We start from the raw sequence: 10,585 nt of genomic DNA on the forward strand, positions 1-10,585 counted from the left end.
CCCTCCTTTTACCCTGATTCCCTGCAGCGTGCAAAAGCCACAGGCTGAAGGGTTTTGTTCATTTGCGTGTTTTCAAATTTAAAATGCATCAGCTCCGCGATGAAGAGTGGCCCCCGCTCTCCACAACTGGAGAAAGCCCTCGCACAGAAACGAAGACCCAACACAGCCAAAAATAAATAAATAAATAAATAAATTTTTAAAATGCGTCAGCTTTTTGCCTCTAAAAAGAACGGGAAAAGCTTCCCCTTAATTCCCTCCTATTTGAAGTTTGGGTATGGGGAGTGGGAATGTGGTCAGGACTGTGGCCAGAGAAAATAGATCAGAATGTAAGCCTGAGAATCAGCTGTGGCCAAGTGACAGAAAGTAAAATGTCCTGCTGGGATTTTCACCCTTTTTCTAGCCACAAATCTGGGCCCTGTCTTTGAAGACATAAGGCAGTCAAGTACCTACTATGAAAAGAGCCAGTGGTCCAGTGTGGAAAATTGATAAGCCACTTCACTAATAACTTCGTCAAATATTTACAAATGCTAAGTTAAAAAATGTAGGGAATTCCCTGCTGGTCCACTGGCTAGGACTCCGCGATTTCACTGCTGAGCGCGCGGGTTCAATCCTTGTTCGCAGAACTGAGATACCGCAAGCCGAGCAGTGTGGCCAAAAAAAAGAATTAAGTAACAGGGCTATTTGAGAGTGACTGATTACCATGCCTGTATATTTTCTTAATCACCTCACAATTCCTGCAGCTCCTAGCACACTGCCTGCCATAGACTGGTTTGGGTTGCCCTAGGAAGTAGGGTAAGTGGAATAGCCACCCAGGACAAATCCTTCCGTCTTTTCACTACAGCTTTCCATCATATCCTGTCCCATCTCCATCTAGAGGAAGAGCAGGGGATGGCATGGCTCTGACCTGGGATCCCAGAAGCTACAGAAAGGGGTTTGTGGGTAGGGTAGTGAGGAGGTCTAGTTAGGCTCAAGGACAAGTTTCCAATGAAAACTAAAGTCCCTGTCCAAGAATGGGCACCACCCAGAGAAGCAGGGATGATTCAAAATATTGAGGCCAAGAGTATATCAAGAACAACAGGCAAGGATGAAGGTCAAAACTCACATCAGAAAGTCAGAGCAGTCTGGTTCCTAGGCCATAACTGGAAGAGACTTTGTGGCATTATCAGCTGGAGAAGCAGGTACAAAGCAGTACAAATTTTAGTTTGTACATATGGTTATAGCTATTCTGATTCCAACCTTTTTTTTCTTATCATTTTTGAAAGTTCCCATGTTCCAGTTGGTAAATAGTGGCTGAACTATTTAAACACACGCTGAACCCCATAGGAGCTCCCCCACCAACCAACCCCTCACAGATCACTCATGAGATACAACAATTGAAGAGTTAATGCCTATCCCATCAAGGACCCTTCAGATCTGCTTTGATCCATTTAGGCTAGTAAATTGTTAATAATTCAAATATTACCTCTAAGTGAGAAAGAGACCTAAGTAGCACTTTCAGTCCTGTCTGTGGACTGGAGTCTTTTAAGGGGCCTAATATGCCTCCCTACCTGGAACTCCTCCTCACAGGTAGAATGAGACCAGGTAGGAAGTGTCAACTAAAAAATAATGTAGGAGGATGAAAAAAAAATGTTTATTTGGAATCTTATTGCAATTGCAATAACTGTAGTTTGGAAGACACAGATTCAGGTAACTCTTAAAAGAGTATTCCCTGATGGGGAAGAGAAACAGGGACTTATAAAGACAAAAAGCCACGAGGCTGGGACTTCCCTGGTGGCACAGTGGTTAAGAGTCTGCCTGCCAATGCAGGGGACACAGGTTCGAGCCCTGACCCAGGAAGATCCCACATGCCACGGAGCAACGAAGCCTGTGCGCCAGAACTACTGAGCCTGCACTCTAGAACCTGTGAGCCACAACTACTGAGCCTGCGTGCCACAACTACTGAAGCCTGGGCGCCTAGAGCCCGAGCTCTGCAACAAGAGAAGCCACCACAATGAGAAGCTCGTGCACTGCAACAAAGAGTAGCTCCCGCTCGCCACAACTAGAGAAAGACTGCACGCAGCAACGAAGACCCAACGCAGCCATAAATAAATAAATGTGGTTTTAAAAAAAATTATTAAAATAAACAAAGGCACGAGGCTCTTAAAAGTTGCTTGGCACGAACTGTGGTTGGCACTGACATGATCGGAAAAGATTTGTCCTCAGGAATCACAAGTTTTTTTAGGGTGTCAATAAGTAGATATGTTGTTTCTGGCAGATGTTCTGGATGACTTCATTAGGTCAAAAGGTCAGGTTCCACAGGCTAAGACATGCATAAGTCACGCTTCCTCAATAGCTTGTTAGAAAGCTCTCTTGGCAATACAGACTCCATTTTTATTTTCCTTCCGCAGAAGAGCATCTCCTAATTAACTCCTTAGTTACTGGATCATATAGATGATCAGGGTTAGCATGATTGTAGAGCAATGAAAGATGGAGTAGATTAAGAACGTTGGGAGAGAGGATTTCCCTGGTGGTCCGGTGTCTAAGACTCTGCACTCCCAATGCCGGGGGCCCGTGTTCGATCCCTGGTCAGGGAACTAGATCCCACATGCCACAATTAAGAGTTCATGTGCCAGGGGCTTCCCTGGTGGCGCAGTGGTTGAGAATCTGCCTGCTAATGCAGGGGACACGGGTTCGAGCCCTGGTCTGGGAGGATCCCACATGCCGCGGAGCAACTAGGCCCGTGAGCCACAACTACTGAGCCTGCGCATCTGTAGCCTGTGCTCCGCAACAAGAGAGGCTGCGATAGTGAGAGGCTCGCGCACCGCAATGAAGAGTGGCCCCCGCTTGCCACAACTAGAGAAAGCCCTCGCACAGAAACGAAGACCCAACACAGCCATAAATAAATAAACAAATAATAAATTTTTAAAATCTTAGAAAGAAAAAAATAGAGTTCGCGTGCCACAACTAAGAGCCGATGCAGCCAAATAAATAAATATTTTTAAAAAGAAAGAAAAGGAAGGTAGGGAGAGCTGGTATCATAGGGCCATGGGGTTAAGGACCTCATCCATTCTCCACAAGCCTGGATAATTATTCACTGCATGGGTGGAAGATGTGGGAGTGCCTGCTAGAAAGAGAGACGGATGTGTTCCATGCTCATGGCCTCCCACATGGCCTGGCTCTGGTTACCTTACTTTCCAAACCAGCAGAAGTTATAGATTCCCTTGTGTGACCTGACTGCCGGGGTGTCAGTGGGGTTAGGGGTGTACAGAGCAGGGAGTTGTAGAGGCCATAATTGTTCTGTTGGGAATGATGGAGTACAAGTTGGATACTGTCTTGTCGGCAGCAAGATGAGAGAACCAGGAGAGTTATGAGGAAGATGTTCTTGAGCACACAGTTGACACTTCATGTGTGGTCCTCAGGCAGTAGAAACTGGGCAGGGAATGGGTAAATACAGAGTCAAAATGCCTCAACTGTTCCTTCCAAAATCAGGAGACAGACTGGAGACAGTATTCAGAAATTAAGTGGTTAGGGAGTCATAGGAGCAGTGTACCTCCTTGATGAACAGGTAGGCCAGGACTGATGTGGACAGGGAACTCACGTGAAGTGTGTCAGGACTATCTACTGCCACCCTGTGAGGGATGTAGGTCAGTGATGAGGTCTGGGGTAACCCATCTGAGGGTTTTGGGGGTCTGGAATAACTGTTACATTCCCTCGGGCCTCCCAGGCTTAGCCATGGCTAAGATGCAGGTTTCATGAATGGCAAAACATGGGTTTTAATTCCTGACATGAGGCATAGTGGGTGCTAAATCTGGCACCAAGAACTTCAAAAGAAGAGAGGCTGTAAATTCAGATGGAATAATGGTCTAGTTGGAGCTGTGGAGGTAGTGTCACCTTTATAACCCTTGGAGGAATGACAAATCGTAGTGTTTCTCAAATATGTGCACAATTTTTTGCTACTCCTACCTTCAAGAGATGGAGCATAATTCCCCTCCCCTTGAGTGTGGCCTGGATTTAGTGACTTGCTTCTAACAAATAGAATAAGGCAGAAGTGATGATGTGTCACTTCTAAGACTAGGTCGTAAAAAGACCTTGAGGCTACCTCTCTGCTCTCTGTCTTTCTGAGATGACTCACATTGAGGTAAGCTAGCTTCCGTAACTTGAGAAAATTTGAGCAGCATTATAGAAGGCCCGTGACTTCAATCCTAACCAATATCATGACTTCAGTCTCAGGAGAGACCCTAAACCAGAACAACCTAGCTAAGCTGCTCCTGAATGCAGAAACTGTGAGATAATAAAATTGTTGTTTAATAATAAGTTTTGGGGTAATTTGTTATGTAGCAATAGATAACGAATACACAATGTTTTTGAGAACTCTCAGATTTCTCACATTGTCCTTGGTCTGCAGTTCCTGACTCCCTCTCTGAAATGGCACTTGGAAATTTTGAGATAGTCTGCTGCACTAGTTAGGACTTTCTTCATCACACATAAGAGACACAGATCAAAATAGTTTGAGCAAAAGGGAACATTACTGAAAAGAACTTAAATAAACACTTGAACAACAGAGGTGCAGCTGGGTCTTAACAGACGCTGGAAAAAGACCAGAAAGTCTGTCAGACATACCAAATAGCTCTGTTCTCAGTTGCAATTTAAAAACTTAGAGGACTTCCCCGGTGGTCCAGTGGTAAAGAATCCACCTTACAATGCAGGGGGCAGGGGTTTGATCTCTGGTCAGGGAACTAAGATCCCACATGCTGCGGGGCAACTAAGCCCACATGCCACAACTACTGAGCTCTTGCACCTCAACTAGAGAAGAGAAAACCCGCACGCCACAACTAGAGAGAAGCCCGTGCACCGCAGTGAAAGATTCCACGTGCCGCAACTAAGACCCCATGCAGTGAAAAATAAATTAAATAAATAAAAAATAAATCTTAGAAACAGAAAACTCAGGAACATCCAGGTTGAGGCTGCATGTTCGTTCTGAGATCAATCAATCAACAGTGGTGGGACAGGATTTCTGTTTCAAGTAATTTTGCATATTAGATAACCTGAAAACAAGCCCTCCTGCACAGAGATGTAGAGATTGAAAATATGAAAGAGATTGAAAATGTGAAAGAGATACTAAGAGACTTAGGGGAAGGAATTAGGTCTCATCTACATCAATTAGGAATTCAGAAAAGAATAAAAAATATCTGGGTATGTTCAATGATAGAATAGCCGATAGTTTTCCAAAATTGTTTAAAGGGCTGACTCTTTAGATTCAGAAATCCCTAGACTTAACATATCCCAAATGGGATAAATAAATACAAATCTACACCTACACACATTGTAATGAAATTGCAGGGCATCAAAGGCTATAAAGAGATCGTATAATCAACCAAAGATAAAAAGGACTTCCTACAAAGAAACTACAATTAAACTGACAACAGATTTCTCAACAAGACAATAGAAGTCAGAAGATAATATGGTATCTTCAAAAACCTTGAATATGGTGTCAGCCAACTAAAGCCTGTAATAGAGTCTGCTTCATCTTTTTTTATGTTTGACAACTGACATCTTTTAAGCCTAACTCTCCTCTTCCACTTCTCTCCTACATCTGAGCAAGCTGGTAAGAAATCCCAGGTGTTTCCTCCGTTGACACCAGTAGGAAATTCAAACCATTCATGTTCTGCCCATCTGTGAGAACCCTACCTTGGCCCCAATCCTGAACCACCATAAAAACCTCAGACCAATTTCCTTTCCCTGCTCTCTCAAGCCTTTTTGTTTGTTTGTTTGTTTGTTTGCTTGGCTGTATTGGGTCTTTGTTGTTGCTTGCAGGCTTTTGCAGCGAGCGAGGGCTACTCTTCGTTGCCGTGCACGGGCTGCTCATTACAGTGGCTTCTCTCGTTGCAGAGCATGGGCTCTAGGCACGTGGGCTTCAGTAGTTGTGGCATGCAGGCTCAGTAGGTGCAGCACTCAGGCTCTAGAGAGCAGGATCAGTAGTTGTGGTGCATGGGCTTAGTTGCTCTGTGGCATGTGGGATCTTCCCGGACCAGGGACCAAACTCATGTCCCCTGCGTTAGCAGGCAGATTCTTAACCACTGCTCCACCAGGGAAGTCCCTCAAGCCATTTTGGATCTGCGTGGGAGTCACCCTACTCTCCCAGAATTCCTCATTATGTGAGTAATAAATCTTTGATGAGTGTGTGGTATCTCTAATCTCAACATACATGCCAAATTTTGCAGAGTGGCTGCACGACAGCCCATGGCCCAAATCAAGCCTGCTGCCTGTTTTTTTTTTTTTTTTTTTTGCGGTATGCGGGCCTCTCACTGCTGTGGCCCCTCCCGCCGCGGAGCACAGGCTCCGGACGCGCAGGCCCAGCGGCCATGGCCCACGGGCTTAGTTGCTCCGCGGCATGTGGGATCCTCCCGGACCAGGGCACGAACCCGTGTCCCCTGCATTGGCAGGCGGACTCTCAACCACTGCGCCACCAGGGAAGCCCTGCTGCCTGTTTTTATAAGTAAAGTTTTATTGAAATACAGTCATGCCAATTGATTTATGTATTATTTGTGGCTGTGTTCCTGCTACAGTGGCAGAGTTGAGTGGTTATGACTGAGACTATATGACCCTCAAAGCTGAAAATATTTACTATCTGGGCCTTTACAGAGAAAGTTTTCTGATTCCTGCATTGGAAGATGACTACAACCTATAATTCAATACCCAGCTAAGCTATCATTCAAGAATGAGGGAAAATCCCAAGAAAATATTTGCAAAATGTATTTCTGATAAAGGATTTATATCTAGAATATATGTAGAACTCTTTACAACTCAACAGTAAAAAGGCAAATAATCCAGTTGAAAAAATGGGCAAAGGATCTGAATAGACATTTCTCCAAAGAAGATATATATATACAAATGGCCAATAAGCACATAAAAAGGATATTCATTACCATTAATCATTAGGGAAACGTAAATGAAAACCATAATTAGATACCACTTCACGCCCACTGGGATGACTGTTAGATAATAACAAATGTTGTCAAAAATGTGGAGATATTGGAACCCTCATAAATTGCTGGTAGGAATGTAAAATGTTGCAGCCACTTCAGAAAACAGTTTGGCAATACCTTAAAATGTTAAACATAGTGTTACTATATGAAAAAATATATATTGTTCTCTGTCCCTGATCCCTGACACAGGGCTCCTAAAATGCTTGTAATTTCCTAAGTAATAAGAAGAGCACTAGGAGCATCTTTAGTTTTAATGAGGTGACTCCGAATGGGCTCCCAGAGGAGGGCTGGTCACTGGAAAGTAAAAGCCATGATTAGCAGCTTAGAATTTTCAGCCCTGCCCCCCATCCTCCAGAGAGGGGAGAGGGGCCGGAAATGGAGTTAATAATTGATCATACCTACGTGAGGAAGCCTCTATAAAATCCCAAGAGTATGGAGTTCAGAGAGTTTCCAAGTTGGTGAATACATCCATATACTGGGAGGGTGATGCACCCCAAATCCACAGGAACAGAAGCTCCTGCCCTCTGGACCCTCCCAGGCCTCACCCTATGTTATCTCTTCATCTGACTGTTCATCTGTATCCTTTATCATATCCTTTAATAAACTGGTAAATATAAGTAGGTGTTTTCTGAGTTCTGTGAGTGGCTTTGGCAAATTAATCCAACCCAAGGAGGGGGTCATGGGGACCTCTGATTTGTAGACAATGCAGACAGAAGTTTTGGGTAACCTGGGGACCTACTACTTATGATTGGCATCTGAAGTGGGGTGGGGCAGTCTTGTGGGACTGAGCCCTTAATCTGTGGGATCTGACACTATTTCTGGGTACATAGTGTCAGAATTAAGTTGTAGGACATCCAGCTGGTGTCTCAGAGAATTGCTTGGTGTGGGGAGAAACCTCACGCATTTGGTGACCAAAAGTATCAGAAGTTAAGTGTTTTGTGTGAGTAGTAAAGGAGACACACAGGAAAGAAAGACACATTAGGGAAGAAATGGGTTTTTCCCTACTCAGGAGGAGAAAACTGGTGGTTTTCCTAATAGAATACCAAAGAAAAATGGAAACGTGTCCACACAGAAATTGTACATGGATGTTTGTGGCAGCATTCATGTGATAGCCCCAAAGTGGAAACAACCCAAATTGGGAATCAACTGGGAATGATTAAACAAAATGGGGTATATCCATACAATGCAACATTATTGGACAATAAAATGAAGTAGTGATAGATGCTCCAACATGGATGAACCTTGAAAATATATACTAAGTGAGAGAAGCCAGTCACAAAAGACCACATATTATATGATTCCACTTATATCAAATGTGCAGAATAGGGCTATGACCCTATGCTCTGGTATACAGTGAGCAGGGCCAGGGTCAGGACAGGCAGGAGGGCTGTGAAGCCAGTCAGAGAAGGTGGGAAGGAATGTAACAGATGAGAGAGTAGTATGCAAAGGCCCCAAGGTAGTCACAAGCTTGGTGTGTTTACAAACTGAAAGATGGCCAGCATGGTAGGAAACTGCCAGAGAAAAACCAATCCAGACTTAGTAAATAGAGACTTGTATTCAAAAGAATTAATGCAAGAGGGAAAGGGGGACTATTGCAAGGTGGAGATCGTGACCCTGGGGTCTGCAAGTGTCTCCAATCAAACAGAAGATGGTTTTTCTTTCATAGGGTAAAGAGGAAGCAAAGATAAACCGAATCTTTGGGGGGAAAGCTGGACGAGCAAGGTGAAATGACTAGTGGGGTCTGACAGAAAAGTATCTCCCTGGGGTCCTACTCCCGATTCCTGGGAGAAGCTGATAAGGGGGCATGTTCCACTTTTCTGTGCTTGCTCAGCCTTGGGGGACAGCAGAGGTCAGGGGCCTGGAGGAAAGAGAAGCCTGACTGAAGTCTGGCTAGCAAGCATTTTGTTCTGATTGATCAGTGGGGACAAGCAGCTCAGCCAATGAGACAAAGAATGGGAATTTGGCCAGTCTGTATCTGGCTTTGTCTTAAGTACCAAGGAGGGTGTCTGTGAGTCTTAACTGAGTCATATATGGAAGGGTGGTTCTGTGCAGTAAGCTGTTTTCTGGAACACAAAAGTGTGAGGGGATTTCTTAACCTTCACTGTTTACCAGGATCATAGGGCTCAGGCCAAATTCCACATCGCCCGAACTGAAATCAATCATGGCTTCTCCGAGGCTAATCCAAGTCTAGGAACTGTTCATGAGTGAGATCTTTACAGAGGATCTTTCTTGGGCATAAGAGCAGAGAAGTTAGAAAAGCTTGATTTAGTCATAAAAATGCCTTAAATTTTCAAACCGAAAGCTACCTTTTTCATATTAAACATATGTTTAGGGCAAGATTAGAATAATACAAATTTATCTTTTTTCTTTTAGATAGTTCTTATGCTTCATTTTATTTATTTTAATTAAATTTTTTTTCTTTTTTTTGGCGGCATTGGGTCTTCGTTGCTGTGCAAATTTATCTTTTACTTCAAAATTATACTTTATCAGTCACTGCTTATCTCAGTGCTGGTTTTCTTTTTCTGCTTTCTGGAAAACCCCTTTAAGTGTGCATTGTGCATCTACATTATACATTAACCAGATCTCCTTAGAAGATTCAGTGATGACTCCTTGACAGAAAAGAGCAGTTTTCTCCTGATGCCAGCAAGATAACTCCTTAGGAGATAACATTCCTTTCTTAATCCCGTAATCAAAGTGAAACAGCACCAGCTTAAACTGGTTTTGCCTCTTTAAATAGGTGGTTGATTAATCAAACCTTGAGTTATTTTACAGAGACAGAACAACACGTGTGTAAGGCAGGGACCCAGGTCTCCACGATGACCCTGGAGCCAAGAATCTTCAGTCTTGCCACTGAAGCCCTTTAGGAAGCGAGAAGTCCTTTAATAAAAAAAAAAAATCTGGCTTCCAGCAGCACAAGTAGCTTATCTGGACTAATTCAGGGCTAGCCAACCAGCTCCCAAATTTGAAATTCCCCTACCTTTTATTTTTTATTTATTTATTTATTTTTTTTTTGCAGTATGCAGGCCTCTCACTGCTGTGGCCTCTCCCGTTGCGGAGCACAGGCTCCGGAAGCGCAGGCCCAGCAGCCATGGCTCAAGGGCCCAGCCGCTCCACAGCATGTGGGTTCTTCCCGGACCGGGGCACGAACCCGTGTCCCCTGCATCAGCAGGTGGACTCTCAACCACTGCGCCACCAGGGAAGCCCTCCCCTACCTTTTTTTTTTTTTTTTTTTTTGCGGTATGCGGGCCTCTCACTGTTGTGGCCTCTCCCATTGCGGAGCACAGGCTCCGGACGCGCAGGCCTAGCGGCCATGGCTCACGGGCTTAGTTGCTCCGCGGCATGTGGGATCTTCCCGGACCAGGGCACAAACCCGTGTCTCCTGCATCGGCAGGTGGATTCTCAACCACTGCGCCACCAGGGAAGCCCTCCCCTACCTTTTAAATTTTGCCCCAAACACTGGATGGGGGAGGCAGATTGAGAGCCTAAAAGCTGGTGCTATAGTACTGGCTTCCAAGCCCATTAGAAAGCAAGCCCTTTGCTCGGTAACATCCCCACAAATGGAGGAACTGCTTGCTTCTTTTAGGCAGTTAAGGGGGAGGTAAAGAGCTTTTCCTGAGTCT

The sequence above is a fragment of the Kogia breviceps genome, chromosome 10 (genome assembly GCF_026419965.1).
Source record: "Kogia breviceps isolate mKogBre1 chromosome 10, mKogBre1 haplotype 1, whole genome shotgun sequence".
In the NCBI taxonomy this organism is placed as follows: Eukaryota; Metazoa; Chordata; class Mammalia; order Artiodactyla; family Physeteridae; genus Kogia; species Kogia breviceps.